General features: G+C 39.7%; 2 pseudogenes; one reads left to right on the forward strand and one right to left on the reverse strand.

Moving 5' to 3' along the window:
• On the forward strand, positions 1-13,052 carry LOC124898524 (annotated as a pseudogene).
• Positions 13,053-16,452: 3,400 nt separating this feature from the next.
• On the reverse strand, positions 16,453-17,127 carry LOC124898525 (annotated as a pseudogene).
• Positions 17,128-20,439: the final 3,312 nt, after the last annotated feature.

The raw sequence follows: 20,439 nt of genomic DNA on the forward strand, positions 1-20,439 counted from the left end.
ATGCGGAGGGATCCTATTTATTTCCCTTCCACTAGTAGCACATCAAATAGTTATTCAACAGCGTCCGACAAGCAAAGTGCTTCACCTGACTTTGAGAAATTCTTTTCTAAAGTATGTGATGAATACACCAGGTGTGTGCATGAATTCGGGAGGGTATTACCCCCGGAATGGACTATGCCTGAACTTGTTCAGACAGTGCTTGGGGATGACGTTATTCATCACAGCTTTCTTACAGGTGCCTACTACAATGTGATATTATGTGGCACTCATTGTTGGGGATGCGAGGAGCTGCTAAAGTTTTTGGATCTAATCAACTGTGTCTTCTAGTCTAAGAACTCTTTGAAAGTTGGCGATCGTCAGATGATTGAGTGTTGGTGACCAAGAAGCTACTCGACCTTAAAGTGAGACTCTATCTAACAATACCGAAGTGAAACCAGAAAGCGACTTCATAGCTAGAAAGTAGAAAGCGACGTCATAGCTAGAAAACAGAAAGCTACTTCATAGCTAGGAAGTAGAAAGCAAAAACAGGTTCTTTCTATTCATTTCCAGCAGGCTTTTTGGTCTCTTATTGCATCAACTAGGACTGCTAAATACCTTAATTTACTGAAAGCTCTGCTGCTTCTTAGATTGATTTGATTACAATCTGATAGGAGTTCTGGCAGCTAGGAGAGGATCAGAAGAACAACCGAACGTTAGAAAAATATGCACTTTGATTCGTATTATATGTCGCTAACATCACACGTGTAGAGCTTATAGGTGACGGGAAAGCATTTCTAACCTCGGGATAGGAGTATGTTTATCGAGTTTTTCCATGCAGTCTCTCACCTAGAGCGGGCTACGAATCAGCCCGTGACACCAGAATTCATTGAGGTTGATCCCGAAATCACGTAGCTTAAATAATGGAAAACCTTCTTTGTTATGCCGGTGCTTTGGTCTATTGTCTTGCCTTATCCTTACTTTCCCCAGCTCTTCTTTCTTTCACGGGATGGATTTTATTCACATGGCCAGAAAAGCTCTTCGCAAGCATATCACTTTTTGTTCAAGAATTGGTAGCTTTTTTAAGGAAGACTACCGAGCTCCACGATAGAGACTCTCATCTCTATGCGAATTCTGATTTTGATTGGAAATCTCTGAGCGCTCGCTCGACTTCAGAAATGACTCTACTTGCTTACTAGCTGCCTTTATGACTCATCTCAGAATTTGACTTGTCAATTTATAGAACTGAGTACACTAGGATAATGGTAGTGTCCTCTATTTTTTATGAACCCACGACATTTCTTCTCTGTAAACTCCTCTATCTTCGTCATAACCAAACTGCATATCTCGAACCAAGCCCGAGTAGACTGCTTTAGACCATAGATCGCCTTTTTTCACCTAAACACTTTCCTACCCCTGAGCTTGAAAACCTGGTGAAGGACTCATATCACATTATTCATAGAGGTCTCCATGAAGCACTTTTTGTTAACATCGAGCTGATGCAGTAACCAAGATATCTTAGCTGCAACTGACAGAATGACTCATATGGAATTGAATTTTGTTTGGCCACAGGAGCAAATGATGGATGCAAAACCATAGGTTTGTGTGAAAACTTTCTCCACAAGATGAAGTTAGCTTTGTGTTTCAGTGTATATACCCACCTGCAGCCAACCGGTCTTTGCCTTGTGGTAACGTGATCAGTTTCCAAGTCTCGTTCCTCTTTAGGGCCCTATCATAGCTTTCTTCCAATGTTTCCCAACACAATAAAAGGGGCTTTACTTTCAGTAACTTCTTTCACTTGTTTTGTCATCTCATTTCAGCTTTCAACTGCATTTCCACTATGATTTTTCTCCAAACGAGAAGGTTTGGCTAGCCGTTCACTCACTCTCGATAATCTGCCATTTAGTTCATTCGTTGTAGCAGGGCAATAATGTGCCCATGGAAAGTAGTTGCATACAACATAAAAGAAAAGAGATTAACATCCGATAGCTCCTTGTCCTTTCCATCCTGAGGTGGCATTGATCTAATTAATAATCACTTCTTCGTCTTTACCTACTTAGTGTACTTAGGATTTGAGGACTTCTTTTCATCGTCTGTGAATTGGTTGGGCAGAAGTGAGAGAGAGCTTCTCGGTAGAGGTAGTCAATCTAAGAGTTAAAAATTAGCAATTTGGTTAAAAGCCAGTAGCATGATAGCCGTTCCTCGATCTCAGTCCATTCAGTCAAGCCAGAAGGCAAACTGGTGTAACTCCTAAAGCCCTTGTTTCTCTAGTCAAAGAAGTGCCCTACAACAGCCAGAGAAAATTCATCTTCCATACCATCATGGCATACCAGAAGACGAAGGGCTGCTAAGCCAAATAGAAAGCCTTAGAACACCAAGACAGTAGCAAGTGCGGCTACTGGAACACGATAAGGCGATGGTACAACCGTGGAATAAAAGTTATGCCTTGACAAGAAGCCTCGCATCTAGCATGTGGATTCCAAAGCTGTGATAAAACTATGGGTTCATAACCTGCTTTACGCATATAGTTTAGAAGTCTCTGTCTAGTTAAAAAACTAATCCACTCATGGAGTGTGTTTGGTATAGTACTTGTGTGGTAGGTGAACTCCAACCCTATCTCTTAAAGCTACGGCATTCCACCGATCCTCGCATTCGCTCTGCTAGTTGGCTTTGCTATCAAGGCATAGCATTCTATGGACTCTTCCACCACGTCCAGAAATGGTATGCCAACACATTTTCTCCTTAGCCAACTAAAGTATTCTAATGGCAAGAACTGTGTTTGCCGTTAAAAGTAAACAGGTTTCCTACACAGGTAACACCCTAGTCGGAAGACCTAGGTAATACGAGTAGGATATGTAATGCATCCATAGGGAAGACGTCACACTATAGGTCCTGCTTTAACTTCCCCAGTTCCAACTTAGCAGCAGGAGCACCTTCTCACCCCTTACTCAACATAGGGCCACTGCCACTGCTCTATTCCCAGATCATCTACTAATCCACTATTTTTCTTTCGAGAAGAAGGAGTTAGGGAAAGAAGGAACCGGGGCACCAGAAGGTCTCTCGCTCCTTTCTTCGATTCTATAGCCGATCTTCTTCAATCCAAAGCTAGTGCAAGCTTCATCATAGGTGGATTCATGGAGAATAACTTGAGATAAAAAAGTAAGAAAAGGCTTTTAGTTTACTAAATAAGGCCGGTTCTCCTAAGCAATTAAAGAGCTATGTCTTTCACAAGCAGTCAAGATGCGAATCCCTAGCTAATGAACTAAAGAGCGCACCTTATGAGTTGCAAGAGCCGATTTGTTCACAGATGATTTCTGAACACTTTAAAAAAAACTTTTCTAGATTCAAGCTATGCCCTGAGTGAGGTTGAAAATTGTTAGCAAGGCTATGAACCCTCTCGAAGGCTTACAGAAGAGTGCCTGCTTCCTAAATTAAGAGTATAAAAGAGAACGACGCACAAAAAGTGTCGCCAGATAAGATAATAGGGTGCGGGGAATGGGAATGCACTCTTTGAAAGAATAGGATCTGGGACTGTTGACTTCCTTTCTGTGTTTATGCAAAAGAGAGCTTCTTCCCCATCAGGCTTTATGGTTAATACTTCGATGGTTGGTGGCTTTCTGGGCTTTGATGCTTGTCTGTCTGGTCTTTGATTAAACCAATCAATATAATATCTCTCTGGTCTCTCGAATTTCTGGTTCTTAGTAGGTAGGTCAATCTATGTCTGTCCTTTCAGGTTTGAAAGTCCTGTCTGTAACCAATGCCTGGGAATTTTCTTTTAAGAATACGTTCATATTTGATTCGAATCTTATATTCCACCTAACCTCGTGAGGTGAGTGATTCTTTCTTTTCGACTAGAGGTGTTCTCTTTGCTCTCGGTACAAGCGACTTTCCTTATTTTAGTTAATATTCATCCCACCCTTATCTTGCTCTTGGTATAGGGAATAAAATATACATACAGGGATGGAGCCTAAGAGTTCAAGATCTCACTCGCTCCTGCTCCTATTCCCTAAAGCTACTTCTTGCTACTCTTATTCTCTACATATACTTACTCTTCGATTGTGGATTTCGGTGCTGATTTTTGTTATGTTTTCTTATGTCTGTTGCCTTGGTTGTACCGATGTCTGGCAGGCTGGATTGCTTTCCTAATTGAAGTGCCTCTGTAGCCTTTTATTTATGCCAGTTCCTAATATGAGGAGAAGGAGGAAGTCTGATGGCTATTTTTATGCTTCTAGCTTCTACTCTTATTGCGATTTTTGACTGGCTATTGCTAAGAAGAGAAGGCCATGAGCTAAAGTAGGTTATAGCCTCTAGCTTCGTAACTTTGCTCCCTTCATCCACTGATTCACTCCTCTCTTGCTCAACTAGAAGTTTAAAGTTAAGGTAGAAGAGGTTATGAAATAGAATACGCTTGCTTTCAATGGCAATTCCTACGACTACTTACTATTCCTATTTCTGATCCTGCTCTTCCAACGCCAATGGCTACTGATTGTGTCTGCTATTCTAAATAAGAAAAGAATCAGTTGAAGGATAAAAAATAATAATAGCCAGTCTCGACACCAGGTAATTTAAACCCTATAGGTCTTCACTCATGCGAGAATATAAAGAGAAGGTAAAGGGGTAAACAATCTCTGTTTACCTGTGTCGGTTTGGGATATGGCCAGTTCCCCAGCTGAGGAGACTATCCTTACACATTCGATCTCTCTTGGTGCTTAGTGGGCCAAGTGTATTTTAGTTAATCTACCCATTTTATGACTTCTTTCTTATTATCCTTCGCTTGTAGCAACTGAATCTTGTTTCTAATATAGCACCATTGATTGTTCTATTGGCAAAGTAAACCCGGGAATTAAAGATTTTGTTCTGTCCGGAGGATATTTATTATGTTGTCACTACTGCTTGTCAATTTGAATTGCATCAAAGCTCTCGTTCGAACTTCATATATGAGAATTCTAAACAAGAACACGAGACTTGAAATGAATCCAAGTGGAGGTTCTTTCTCAGGGCGTAAGGAATAGCACGCAAAAGATAGCCTGGAAAGACAAAGACAGGATTTTTTAATAAAAAGCGGTGGATGAGTAGTAATGGCTGGGAAAGGGGGCAAGTACATCCTTTTATTCTCAGTTCGTAGGAATTGCTTCCATCACTAACCAGTTCAGCTTGACTAGTGGGCTTTTGTGTTCGAACCTTGAATTCGGACTTGTTTGACAAGACCAAATCCATCAACAAACCTAGGTCTAATAGATGGACATCCTTTTACCGTAGTCTTCCCCTATTGGACATAGCCTTTTCTCCGTTAGGCTCCTGTAAGGGCGAGTATGAGAGAAGTGTCCCCCTCTTCCTTGTCAAAGATTAGTTATCCATGAATGAGAACTCGTTTTGCTTGTTGGCAGGTAGCTCCATGGTTGGTTAGTTTGAAAGCTAGTTTTTACTCTTTGATCATCGAGAAAGAAAGGTGTGATTACCTGAGGTGAGGTTGCCCTCCTTTCTGCCTTAGAAAAAGTATAGTTTAGGTCAGTGCTCTATTCTATTTTTGAATAAATTTCTTTAAGGAAATATCTATGAACTAATCCGCATTCACCTTTGTAGCTCTTCTATAAGAGCGGACCTTTTTCCGGTCCTATTATTTTCTCTTAAGTTCCTTTTAGAACACTTTATGTTGGGACGTCTGTACCTCTTTCTCTTTTGAGATGACCACAGGTTCCACTAATGCTGCTCTATCTAGTTTGAGGTCGTTTGAACCTGATACCCTGCTCCAGATTCCACTCTGCTCCTACATCAAATTCATCCTCCTCCGTAGCTCATATTCATAGAGGGAGACTTCCCAAACGAAGACTCTAGGTTACTGAAATGAACACAAGGCTTTAGCAAGCCACCCAATGTAGGAAGAATTACCTCCCATCCGTTCTAGCTACTCCACACTGGCCTTAAAAATGCCTACTTTTCTTTCTTCACAAAGATGTATAAAGTTTGATTAAATTGCGTATAGAGACATGCTTTGTTTTATAAAAAAGGGTACATAGGCCTTTCCTCATAGACTTGCCCCCATTGATTTCCCTCGAGTAGCTGAACTAGGAGAACTCAAAACTAGCTACTAGGAAAAAAATCCCACTATTTGAACATCAATCTTGTGGATAAGTTGCTTCCCTTTCTGTGTTTTTACGCTGGCCTCTTCGACCTTTCTTGGGTTCACTAGAAATGTCATCAAAGCTCTCTCTTCCTATCCAACCTAAGGTAGCCATCAAACCCTGTCGGATAGAAGTCTACTACAATAGGTTGATCTGTTTACCCGAGTTAGACCGCTAGCATCTTACCAACCATCTTCAGTCCCTACCCCCATATTTCTCTATCCCGTTACAAGCAATTGAATGAATTTTGGGAAATGTGAAAGAAATTTTCTAACCAGTTGAGAGCTCATTCAAGCTTGAGGCTTGTTCAAAAAAATCCAATCGCGCTCGCCTGACGCCCTATCTTTCGCCTAGGTGGAGAGGAGGTCCATTCGACAACCATAATAGGCTCTATAACTGGATCACGCATGCTAAGAACATAGCAGATTAGAGGGGACAAGAGGTTCTTCTCATCAAAGTGTGAGACGCAAAGCTTCTACCTAGAAGCAAGCTACCCTTTTTGCCACTTTCAAACCAATAATAACAATATTATTGATATTCCAATCCGATCTTTTCTTTCTTCACCCCGTAGCCTAAAATACAAAAAAGCCCATAGTTGAGTGAGCATAGAGCTCTGCCCTTTTCTTTTCTTTTGAAACTGCTTTTCCTCCTTACGTTAGAGTAAGCTCTTTCCACTCTTCTCTGATTTCATCACCTTATCTTTTGTCAAGCAAGGAATAACCAACCTGAGGGAAGTATTATATAAGCAAAAAAGTAGGCAAATAAAAAAGAAAAGTAAGGAATATCAATAGGCAACTCATCGAAGCTTAACTAGGCTTTTTCTTTTTCTTTTTCTTCGGTGGATAGTGTTATAGAGTAGGTGAAGATTGACTCTGATCCTGTGACGGATCAGAAGATAGAGTCTCTTTATTAGGATCTGAAGATGGAGTCTCTTTAGGATCTGAAGATGGAGTCTCTGAAGAGTTTAGACTCAAACCCTTGCTAGCTATTATTTCTCTTAAATACTTAACCTCTCTTTTAAGAGATCTATTTTGATATTCCAGTACTCTTTTATCTTGTCTAGTGTAGTATTTCACTACGAATGCTTTTATATCAACCCAAACATTATTCTTATCAAAGACAGCTTCCCCCAACTTAACCAGGTCGCCATGATTAGGACTCTGGCCATAACATAATCGACAAATCCAAGATGTACTCCTACAAGTAAAGGGAGTTCAAATAGAGATTGGTTGTGCCCGAAAGGTTATGAATCGGTTTACAAGTCCAATGCCAATGTCTTGATTTCTAGTGGAAATACATCACAAACCCATGTATATATCATCTGTTAATACACGGCCAATTAATGTTTGACCAAAAACCCTTTTCGGCATCATCCCATTCCGAGGACTCACAGAAATACCTCGGGCGGTGCCACAATCCATTCAATGTACAGCAATATGTTGAACTACTTCAAAAAGTCTGCGAGTAAGATATCAAGCATCTGATGTTCGTACAGCAGTATCCACAACTCTTTTACGGGCTCCGTAGCAAGAAATGATGTATTCTGTTAAAGAGAGTCCTTCGCACAAATTGCTTTGAATAGGTAAATCAATTATTTGTCCTTGAGGATCCAACATTAATCCTCTTATACCTACTAATTGATGTACCTGAGATGCATTTCCTCTAGCTCCTGAGAAAGATATTTATGAACTGGATTAAAAGGTCAGTCATCTTAAAATTCGAATTCATTTCTTGTTGTAAATATTCACTTGTACCATACCATATTTCAATGGATTGACGTAATTTTTCTACCGTGTGTACATTCCCATAATGATGGTGTTTTTACCAAAATCAAACTTTGTTGTTCAGCATCTTGAATGAGCCATCCCTTAGAAGGTATTGTTAAAAGGTCATCAAGTCCTAATGAAATGGATGTAGCAGTAGCTTGTTGGAACCCCAGAGTTTTTACTCGATCCAGGATATGTGATGTATATGCCATTCCGAAGTGCTTTATTAATCTACTAATAAGTCATTTCATGGCAGTTCCGTCTATCGCTTTATTGTGAAAGACCAGATTAGTCCGCTTGCCATAAGTATCTCCATATTGCGCTGAGTAGGATTCGACAATGGGTTTGAGTTGGTGATTGTAAAACTTCCTTTTATCGATCTTGATTCGCGTATAAATTTTGGAACTATGTACCTAGCTGAACCAGAGAGCCCCGAAGTCCCATGGTATTATAGAATTACGTTAGGTACCATATGAATAGGCCCGAGAAAACCCCTGTATAGCTTCTTTGATTTCTCGATAAAGAGCAATTATGACCAACAGTGGTTCGAATGTATATAAAAAGGATTTGTTTTTTTAGACTTCTTACTATTAGATAGTGTCCATAAATCTCATAAAAAGTACCTAAAGATTCATACTGAACTTTGATGGGAGTTTCTCTTGAAGTAATAATGCATTGATCTAGTCGCCACCGGAGCCACAAAGGACTATCTAAATTGATTCATTTATGCCGGTAAGCCCCAATTGCATCATAGGAATTAAAAAAAAGGGTTCTTTCGTATACTTATAGTAACTATTGTCACTTCTTTTTTTATTTTGATAGTTTCTGCGATTACATGGATTATATCTATTTACACAAATACCTCAATGATTTCTGCTCAAAAATACATAAAGTCCAATAAGCATATCTTGCATTGGTATGGAAATGGGATCCCCAATAGCTGGAGACAAAAGATTCATATGAGAAAACATAAGTAAACGGGCCTCTACTTGAGCCTCCAAGGATAAAGGTACATGAACAACCATTTGATCTCCATCAAAATCGGCATTGAATCCCTTGCAAACTAATGGATGTGTAGCGCGCCCCCTCCACTAAAATAGGCTGGAATGCTTGTATGCCTAATCTATGCAGAGTGGGTGCTCTATTCAGCAATAACTTCTTGAAGGATTTCCCATATAATCGGCTCTTTTTCTCGAATTTGACTTTTAGCAACTCCTATGTTCAAGCAAGATGTTATCTAATTAGACCACGAATTACAAAAGAAATTCTTTCAACAAATATGTGAATTAGGAAGGATTGGTCGATGAAATATGAACCGAAGACTGAACCTTGATATACCCAAGAACAATACATTTTTGTTACCACGAGATATATTGGCAGCCGTCGATCATTTGATTGGGCTGAAATTTGGAATGGGCGCACTTGACGATATGAATCATTTGAAAAATAAACATATTCGTTCTGTAACAGATCTTTTACAAGATCAATTTGGATTGGCTCTGGTTCGTTTAGAAAATGTGGTTAGGGGGACTATATGTGGAGCAATTCAGCATAAATTGATACCGACACCTCAGAATTTGGTAACCTCAACTCCATTAACAACTACTTATGAATCCTTTTTTGGTTTACATTCATTATCTCAAGTTTTGGATCGAACTAATCCATTAACACAAATTGTTCATGGGAGAAAATGTTGTTATTTGGGCCCTGGAGGACTGACAGGTCGCACTGCTAGTTTTCGGATACGAGATATCCATCCTAGTCACTATGGACGTATTTTCCCAATTGACACATCTGAAGGAATCAATGTTGGACTTATTGGATCCTTAGCAATTCATGCGAGGATTGGTTATTAGGGGTCTCTAGAAAGCCCTTTTTATGAAATTTCTGAGAGGTCAACTGGGGTACGGATACTTTATTTATCACCAAGTAGAGATGAATACTATATGGTAGCGGCAGGAAATTCTTTAGCCTTAAATCAGGATATTCAGGAAGAACAGGTTGTTCCAGCTCGATACCATCAAGAATTCTTGACTATTGCACGGGAACAGGTTCATCTTTGAAGATTTTTCCTTTTCAATATTTTTCTATTGGAGCTTCCCTCATTTTTTTTATTGAACATAATGATGCGAATCGAGTTTTAATGAGTTCTAATATGCAACGTCAAGCAGTTTCTTTTTCTCGCTCCGAGAAATGCATTATTGGAACTGGGTTGGAATGACAAGAAGCTCTAGATTAGGGGGCTCTTGCTATAGCCGAACGCGAGAGAAGGGTCGTTTATACGAATACTGATAAGATTCTTTTAGCGAGTAATGGAGATATTCTAAGCATTCCATTAGTTATATATCAATGTTCCAATAAAAAAACTTGTATGCATCAAAAACTCCAGGTTCCTTGGGGTAAATGCATTAAAAAGGTACAAATTTTAGCAGATGGTGCTGCTACGGTTGATGGTAAACTTTCTTTTGGGAAAACATATTAGTAGCTTATATGCCGTGAGAGGGTTACAATTCTGAAGATGCAGTACTTATTAGCAAGCGTTTGGTATATAAAGATATTTATACTTCTTTTCACATATGAAAATATGAAATTCAGAGTCATGTGACAAGTCAAGACCCTAAAAAAGTCACTAATATACCGTATTTAGAAGCCTATTTACTCTGTAATTTAGACAAAAATGGAATTGTGATACTGGGATCTTGGGTAGAGACGGGTGATATTTTAGTAGGTAAATTTAAACCCCAGGTCATGAAAGAATTGTCGTATGCCCCAGAAGATAGATTGTTACAAGCTATACTTGGTATTCAGGTATCTACTTCAAAAGAAACTTGTCACAAATTACCTATAGGTGGCAGGGGGCTGGTTATTGATGTGAGGTGGATCTAGAAAAGGGGCGGTTCTAGTTAGAATCCCGAAACGATTCATGTATATATTTCACAGAAACGTGAAATCAAAGTAGGCGATAAAGTAGCTGGAAGACACGGAAATAAGGGTATCATTTCCCAAATTTTGGCTAGACAAGATATGCCTTATTTACAAGATAGAAGATCCATTGATATGGTCTTTAACCCATTAGGAGTACCTTCATGAATAAATGTAGGACAGATATTTGAATGTTCACTAGGGTTAGAGAGAGATACTTTTTCACAAAATACAACAATTGTGCTTGAATTCTTGCCATACTATCCAGTTGATCTACCGCTATTTTACTTTGCACGTTCTGGATAGGTGCACATCCTCATAGAGCGAGGGGAAAAAAAGATCAACGAAAGACTAGAGCCCGAGCTAGCTGATCTACCGATAAGTCCTTGATTTCTTATCTGCGAACCTCTTCATCTTCTATGCATCCTTCTCTAAGTATGAGCGGGCGGTGTCGGTATATTCTTCCCAAGTCTTTGCCAAGCAATATGCTCTGGGACTTTTACCTTTGTAAGAACTCACCAAAGTATGGGGAGTATGTGGTTCTTTCCCCGTTGCTAACTCGAATGGTGTACGCCTCGTAACTTCGCTCCTTTGCAAGTTATAGGAGAATTGTGCCACATCAAGAAGCCTAGCCCAATCCCACTGGTTTGCACTCACAAAGTGCCTCAAGTAAGACTCAAGTATGGTATTTACCCAGTCGGGTGGAAACTCGTGGAGAAGTACAACTCCAAACCCAAGAGTGGAAAGATCTCCATCCAAAATTGACCCGTGAAGCGCGGGTCTCGGTCACTTATGATAGTCCGTGGTAGTCCCCAATACTTTACCACATTCTTAAGGAAGAAAGGAGCTGCTTCTTCGGCCTTGCAATTGGTGATATGGGAATGAAGGTTGCATACTTTAAGAATCTATCAACCACGACCATAATGGAATCGGACCATGTAGTGCCGTGATGAAATCCATCGTGGCACTATCCCATGGTCGCTCCACCACTGGTAGAGGTTCCAAAAGTCCATCGGGCTCCATGTTCTCCACTTTGTCATGTTGGTAAATAAGACAAGTCCACACGTAGAGTTTGATCTCCTCTCTCATTTGCAGCCAATAATATGCTGACTCCAAGAGTGCTCACGTGCCTTGTTGCCCCGGATGACCATCCCACTTTGTATCATGACATTCCTTTTAGAAGAGTGCGCCTTAAGTTCCCCTATTTTGGCACATAAAGGTGGCCTTCAACTCTTCAAAGGTTCTTTGGCAGCTCTCCATCCATTCCCAAGGACGGTTCTTCTTCAGGTGCAGCAATGGCGAAATACCCCTTTCTAAATAAACCGATGATAGTCGTTCACAAGCCCCAGAAATGACCGCAACTCGATCACAAAATTAGGCACCTCACACTCCTTTATGGCAGACACCTTGGCCTCGTTCATCTTGATTTGGCTTATGACATGCCCCAAGAAGTCTACCTCCTCGTTAATGAACGAGCACTTCTCTTTCTTGATGTAAAATTTAGTAGTTGGAAGATTTTACGTAGATGCTCCACGTGATCCTCTGGGGTCTTACTATAAATGACTATGTCATCCAAGTATACCACCACGAACTCATCAAGGTATGGCTGGAAAATCTTATTCATAAGAGTACAAAATGTGGCTGGTGCCTTATCGAACAGCATCACGATCCACTAGAACGCTCCATACCTTCTTACATACGTGGTCTTGGGCTCATCTCCTTCGACTATGTATACTTGGTAATATTCTTTCCGTAAATCTACCTTCGTGAAGAACTTGGCCTTCCCCAATCTATTGAACAAGTTGGTGGTCAAGGGAATAAGGTATTTCTTCTTCATAGTTATCTTGTTTAATGCGCAATAGTCGATGCACAGTCGCAATGATCCATCATGCTTTTTTTGGGGGCACGTGAGAGCACTAGATCGAATACACAGGATTGCCCATGTTTTTACCTTAGCTCTAATTAGACTACTTCTCTATTTTTCTTTTTTATGATTGTTTGCTTCCAAAGGCTTACGCGGGACAGCAGTTCCATTTATCATCATAAAAGAGGAATGAAGATTCTCGATTGGGTTCTTGGATTGGGAGGCCTTGACGCATGCTTTGTTTCCATTATTGTCATTATTGTCAGAATTTCTTCCTTCACCATCAGAAAGATGGACAGATACGAGAGAAGAGGAAATGGACGTCAAACATATAGTAAGGTACCAAAATGGTTATCACTTGCGGCACAAGAATTTGGTTCAGCTTTAAGGGTGGTGCTGTGAGGGACAAGGGTAGCAATCCTTTATTTCCTAAAAAGACCTTTTATTGGCTGCTTCCCAATTGAGCACGCACCTCCAGTGTTGTCTGTATAAGTTTGAGCTATAACAGCAATATCAGAGAGAGTAATCTGGGATGGATATACCTTAACTTGAATTTCAAGCCTATGTTTTTTGCTTGCCTATGGTTAAGGTAATAAAAAGAGAGAGCTACTGGGATAGAACTGGCTTGTTGAATAGAACTCAGACTCAGAATAAAGATATCAAATGACCTAGGGGAATGGACCTCTAGATGTAGCACTGGATGTAAGAAAAAAGCCTTCTCTCATCGGTAGTTGAAAGCAGAACTAAAATTGGATATAACTAAAGAAAAGACTATATAGGTACGATTGGAGGGTATGGTTAAGCAGGTAAGCGAAGGCTCTCTCTCTCGCTCAGTGGTCTTGTGTAAACCCTTTCCGCCTATCTATTACTTTTTTTTCTCTTTATTCAAAGTAAGCAGATCGAAATTATCAAAAGGAATGTCTTACGCCCTTACTCTAATTTGAAATCTATCTCTTTCTTTCTATTTTTATTCCTCACCCTTCATTCCTCAATCCGCTTGTAAATGCTTAGTGTAATACTCAATCGTAAATGATAGGTGTCAGAATTTCTCACTAATCAGGTGTGATCAGTCTCATCTATGTAAGAATTAGGAATTCCTCTTCCAACTCATCCCAGAATGGGCGTTATCACAAAGAACAAAAAGAAAACTAAAGGAGAAATTTGTCCAATAGTAACAAAGGGTGGCTCCACAGGTTGACATCCGATCCAACGTAGTAGTAAGCAATCCGTAAAAAGCAACCAAAATATTCCTTGGTGAATCGAGCAAAAACTTAAACTACGTACATACATACTTTTAAAAAAGGGTAAAGCAAACAGACATATAAAAACTGGTGCTATTGCGGCTACACCTCCCGATTTGTCAGGTATACTATGAAGGATGGCATGGATTAGCAGGAAATACCATTCTTGCACAATATGAGGAGGGGTGTACATCGGATTAGTAGGTATATAATTGTGGGGATGCTCCAAAACATTAGGAGCATAAAAAATCCAAATGGAAAATAAGATAGCAAAAGCTACCCAACCCACTAGATCCTTTACATAAAAATAAGGGTAAGAAGCAATTCTATCCATCTCTGAATGTACACCCAATGGATTATTGGATCCATATTGATGCAATGCGGCTAGATGAAGAAGACTAGCGCCTACTAAAATAAAGTAGAGTAAATGATGAAGACTAAAAAAATGATTTAAGGTGGCATTGTCCACGGAGAACCCACCCCAAAGCCAAGTCACTATGGTATCTCCTACTACAGGTATGGCACTAGCTAAGCTTGTAATTACTGTAGCTCCCCAAAAGCTCATATTACCCCAAGGTAGTATATCCTATAAAAGCTGTCACAATCATTAATAGGAAGATTACAACTTTGCGACACCGAACAAATTCCCCAGGACTGCTATAACTGGCATGATATAGACCATGAAAAATATGAAGGTGAACCACAATAAAAAAAAATACTTTCCCCATTAGGATGCATATAACGAAGCAACCAGCCCCCTTCAACATCTCTCATAATGTATTCTAAGCTGTTGAAAGCTAGATCTACATGAGGTGTGTAACGCATAGCTAAAAAAAGGACAGTCACTATCTGAATGACTAAAAAAATACCAGCTAACGAACCAAACCCCCACTAATAACTAAGATTGCTCGGGATTGGATAATCTATCAAATGTTGATTAAGTGTAGGGGATATAGATTATTTAAGAAGAGAGAGTCGTTGGTTCCTTATAGTTATTTATTTATTTCTCTTTTTTATCGTGACAACTGTTGTATAGTGTTCTGGGCCCTACAGCGAAAAAAGCATCGAAGGGGTCAAATCACCCTGGGTTACTGAAGAGTCATCTGACTTCTCAGTGACCGAATAAGAGAGGTTTTAACAACTCTCTTCTCTCCAACATTCTCGGACTGATTATTTTGCTGCAACAAAGCAAGCTTAGGAATGAATCTAATGGAAATTTAGGTCTCTGTCCACTTTTTAGATTATTATTTCCACCTCGGCAAAAGAGGGCAAAAAAGATGTATGGGAGAAAGAATTCTAAAAGGAAAGAAGATTTCGTCCACCAAGCGAGACAGAGTGCGACCCCTAAGAAATTGGAGGTTCTCGCTCATCTCTTGGGAGTCCATCTCATCTGAAAACTTTTCCTCTTCTATTAGCATAGCTAAATTTGAATAGGATAAATCAGCCTCAGGAAAAGTAAGCCCCCTTTCATTGATTGAATTTGGCTTCGTTGTGCCCTAAATCAATCAAAAAGCTTATTGATTTGATTTATACCATTTCATTTATTTGGGTGAGAGGAAGGCTGTGAGTCACCTGGGCTATGGATTTTTTCATTGGTTGATTCTCAAAATTGAAAAATAAAATCAGGTCTAGACCCACAAATAAATAGGAAGCGAGGCGAGGGTCCTTCATTAAAAGGGGGAAAATAGGGGTGGGGCTTTATTCTGGGGAGCGCCTTGCGCATCTTTAGAAAGGAGAGAATAACTTTATGAAATTCTCTCCAACCTTTTCTATCTATCTTTATAAGTAGGGTGAGAGAAATTCAATATGATATTTGTGTTGGTTTTTCCAACGAAATGCTGCACTTTTCTTCTTTCTCATTTGGAAGGCTCAATCCCACACCCTGACTGCAATGATGGGAACAACCTCTGCACTCCAGCGCTCTACTAAACAACAGTTCTCCACCTTACTATATTTATAATAGTGGTCGATCCTTTGGGATTTACATTTGTAACTTAATGTAATGTTATGTTCACGCGGTAATATTCTATCTTTCCAAGAGTACTACCCTGTACGTAGTCTATGTCTGGGGAGCATACTTGATAGGAGATAGACACAGGCGGTAGAGGTTTCCCCTAATTTGATTCTCACCCTATTAACATCTACGATCCTAGATAAGGGATTAGTCGGTTAGGTCTTTTCGATCCGGAGCTGGCTGGTAATGGACCTACTTACCTTGCTTGTAGACCTGCTGCGGAGCTAACCCTTTTTCTATTGGTTTGGTGGTTGCTACCAAGATAATTTCTTTATGCCCATCAAAGGACCTCGAGATGCTAATCCACAAAAAAGGATATGAGAAATTTGGAAGAACTCATAAACAGAACGAGGGCGACCCGTGTAAATACATCGATTTCTGACTCGTGCAAAGGCATTATTTCTTGGCAACTTGGACAACAACTAATGATGTTTATCCCGCATAGCACTAGGAAGATCAGGATCTTTACAAAGGTCTTTATAAAGCTTTCGTCTCAATTCATATTTAGCCCAGCCACGAGCAATCTGCGCTTGTGATCTCGTATATTTCACTTCTCCGATATCTTACTGAGTTTCCCCTTATCTTTTTGCAAAAAGCCGCTCCAAGGTGGTAAAGCCTCATCTTGTGTGTTGGCCAAAGTTTCAATAGTAACACTGAACCCTCGAATATGTTCGAAGATCTCGAAATGATCTTCCAGTTTGGGGGAGAATTCGCAAACTTCTTTTCCATCAAGAATTGAATTGACCTTTCCCTTATTTCGAGCAGAGAATCTAACAGAAACATTACTGTGGATATTCTAACCAAAAAATGTGACATTCCTATGCCCTCAGAGAGTGCTTTGTCGTGCTAGGTCACTGACATATCCTGTTTTGTCTTTATTTGACCCCAAGAATGGATTTGATCGAAACGACTTTCCTGTTGAAGCCCTTTGTGTCTGTATTAATTTATGACCGCACGGAATCTCCATAGCCAATTTTCCATTTTTGATAGAAGGTGCTGTTTTTGGTACTACTATTATTTTACACGATCCAGGAACTTCCATAACATTGGCGTGATTCAGTTTGAGTAACGAATCCTGACGTGATACATCCTCGTAATGAAAATAGAGTGGAAACATGAGTTGATCCATAAAGAGTATTAGATTGAAGTTCTCTTAAAGAAGACCGCCAACTCCTATCCCGAAGATACAAAGTGCCCGGTCCTATCTCTTGTGTCGAAGTACAGTGTAGTGTGGTGAGGTTTTACCTCACAGAAAGACTGGGAAATTGGGATTAAAAAAGGCAGAATTTATGCAATTTCTTTTCTGACGAAAGAGATCATAATCCTTTATGGCGCTTTCAACCCGCCAAAATGGAAGGCTTTACACTTGTGGAACGTAAATTCTAGGGATACTCATCGAGTGGACCCAAATAGAAAGCTCCTTCTTTGCTTTTCTTCTCTAGAGTCAATTCGATGAACTCAAGCCAAATCATTCTTAACAGTGACCGATAGCAAAGTAGTACCAATTGTCGTGTGCTCTAAAGCTAGTCAGGAGCTTTTACTCTTGATACAAGTCGAGTCCTCTCAAATGTTGAGTTCTCGTAACTAGCCAAAAAGGGCACTACTACTTACATCATTTCTTGTAGGAAGAGGCGAACAAAAGGGAAGGCATCCGAAGTGGCCTTTTCTTCTTATCTTGAGGTTGGGTGCATCGATTCTCCCAAAGTCTATTTGGGTCGATTGGCATGTCTTCCCTTTTTCTATCTCTTCAGTCCTTGCTTACGGGTGCCTTATCTATCAGTTAACTAGAGTGCCTCTTTCCTTATTCTATCTCTTGATGTTCGATTCCTCAGTCGTATGGGGGTTGGGATGATAGAGTCCAAGACATTATTGGAAAAAATTCTAATCTATTGGCAAGGGAAGGAGTGTAAGGGCGATAAGGTGATAGACAGGGGTAGGACCCCGAGTTTGGATGTGAAAGGTAGTTCTCAGCTACAGATCGAAGATGGATTACGTGAAAAAGATGGATAAAATAAGTGAAATGGTGGACAGGTCGTGCCTGGAAAGCAGAAGTAGATATTTCTGAATCCCAAGGGCGAGTTCCCTGGGAGAACCCAATAGTTGATGAAAGATTTGAAAGCGCACAAGAAGGATTCATTCCCACCTCGGGCTGCTTCCACGATTCACTTCAATGTGAAGAAGGGGTCGTGAGCACAAGGTATTTTGATGTCCAGTTTTTAAAACGGAGAGAAGGGTTGGTCGGTATAGCTCTATGTCACATTTTCTATGAGTAAGTATATTAAATCAGAAAATAAATCCAATACAAATACTGAATCAAGAAGCAGCCTACCAAGCAGGTAATGAACTCTTTCGTATCAAAGCAAAATAGGCCTTTTCCATAGGGACTTAGTCTTACTTCCATTGCCTTAGCCTTTGCTATGCCTCGTCTTTTCTTCTTCGGGATAGGCACCTAAGAGAAAACTCAAAAGGGAAGAGCATGGTCTTGGGTTTAGTCTAAAAATCCATTCACATTGATAGGGGGAAGGGAACCAATAAAAAGCATTTTTGGGCCTATCAAACAAACTATAGGCTTCCCTTTCCGTGCAATAGAGGATAAAATACGTTTTCATTGACATCTTGATTTTTGATTTATTTCTTTCATAGATAGAAAGGTAAGTAAAAACAACCCTGAAATTAATAAACCACGAGCAAGTCAGATTGGGATCCCCAATGACAAGCGAACGGGCATTTTCAGGTCCTGAACAAACAAAAGAAGGGAAAGGTAGGTGGTTGAGACAGTGTAGTCCATTTTTACAAGAGTACGGAGCTTCAAATTAAAGAACTCTATTTCATGTGGAAGGGACAAAGCTAAGGAAGGCTGTTTCCAAGGGCGGCAGGTAGGATAAATAAGGTGTGTAAGGCAGGGCCAAAGAAGGTGATGGCACCCAAAGGGTGGCCACCTATCTCGGGTTGGCCTTGGTTGGGGTTGTGGGCGGGTTCGTTCCTCATATGACTCAGGGCCTATAAAGTAATACGGGACAAATGGCCATCTTATCTTTTGATGACATCTTTGGAGGCCAACATATAGAGGCTCAAGACTTAGTCACCTCGAGAATATAAGAACATGCATGGTGGACCCGTTTTGAGCATAACTTAAAGCAATCTCGTGTGTGGAAGATTGCTTGGAGCATTTAAGATTGAGGACTCACGGTTTTGGACCTTAATTAAGGGCATTTTGGACATTACACATAGTGTATTTACACACCATGGACGCACCTATCATTAAGGGCAAAGTGGTCTTTTTGTCTTCTTTTGTAATACACTATAAATAGGTCATTTTAGCTCATTTCTTAGCAGATTTTGAATGATGAAGAATTGAAATACATATTTTCTTTTTTGAGAGTGTAACACCCTTAGTTGTAGGGCTTGTAAAAGCCATCCTTAGCATAGGTCTTGGAAAAGCAAATATTGAACTTTGCTTGAAAACGGTAGATCTTGAGGTGAGTTCATTCCCTTGGTGGTCACCGTGAGAGTATAGTTTTGATTGTTACATTCATTAGGGGTTAGTGTTGAAATACACTTGGTTCTTAATCTTGTAATAATCTTGGTCTCACTATCTATCTTTATTTTCTATCCAATTTCCCTTGTGTTTATGTTGAATCCGTGACTTGTTCCATCTTGTGTCGTTGTTGCTGTTTTGGTGTTAAAATACATCTTGTATCCTGTAATCCTTGTGTTGTTATTGTTGGCCGAAAGTTGATCTCAAAGCGGTCCTCGGGTTCTAGTTGATTTATGGACTATTTTGAGTAGTTTTTGAGCGAATCTTCTCTTTTTCATATCATTTGGTATCAAAGTATGGCTTGATCTTGTTCCTACAAGATCAATCTTGGGCTTGCTTGTTAGAAAATTCAAAAAAAAATGTTGAAAAACCAAAAATCTCAAAAAAAAAAAAAAAGAAATTTGTCCTATTTTTGTGTTTGAGCTGAAATTTGAGACTTAGATTTAGGAGATTTTAGTGTGTTTTGTTATTTTCTAGTGTTAGGTTCTTGTTCTCTAACACTAAGTGAGTCTAGATCTTGGATTTGAGCTTAATCCGGGTGGTTTTGAGTTGTTCACCATTGTTGAGTTTAAGGTTGAAGAAACTAGTAAGGTGAAGCTCAAAATTGGAAGGCTTGTTGTTGATATTGTGGCTTGAAAAATGAATGGTTGTGTTATGAAGTTTAACGTGAGCAAAAGGTATCCAAAATCATTCAATTTGGAGTTCATTTGGTTTAGTTTTAATCTTTTGAGTGTTCTTGTTTTTCTTCATGTTCATCATTTATTGTTGAACAAGAACATTCAATAGGTGTGGTTTGATCTTAAAGAGTGGAGAAAAGAGTGTAGTCTTTTGTTAGTCTTGAAATATATCCCAAAGAACATACAAAAAAAGAAAGGGGACAATAGGACTTTCAAAAAGACTCATTACCAAAAGAGAGTAAGGGCACATACTAAGACAAACAAAAGAGGAAATGAGACAAAGGCTTTCAAAAAGGTGTCTTGCCAAAAGGGGCAAGGA

This window comes from Capsicum annuum, chromosome 5 (assembly GCF_002878395.1).
Source record: "Capsicum annuum cultivar UCD-10X-F1 chromosome 5, UCD10Xv1.1, whole genome shotgun sequence".
NCBI lineage: Eukaryota > Viridiplantae > Streptophyta > Magnoliopsida > Solanales > Solanaceae > Capsicum > Capsicum annuum.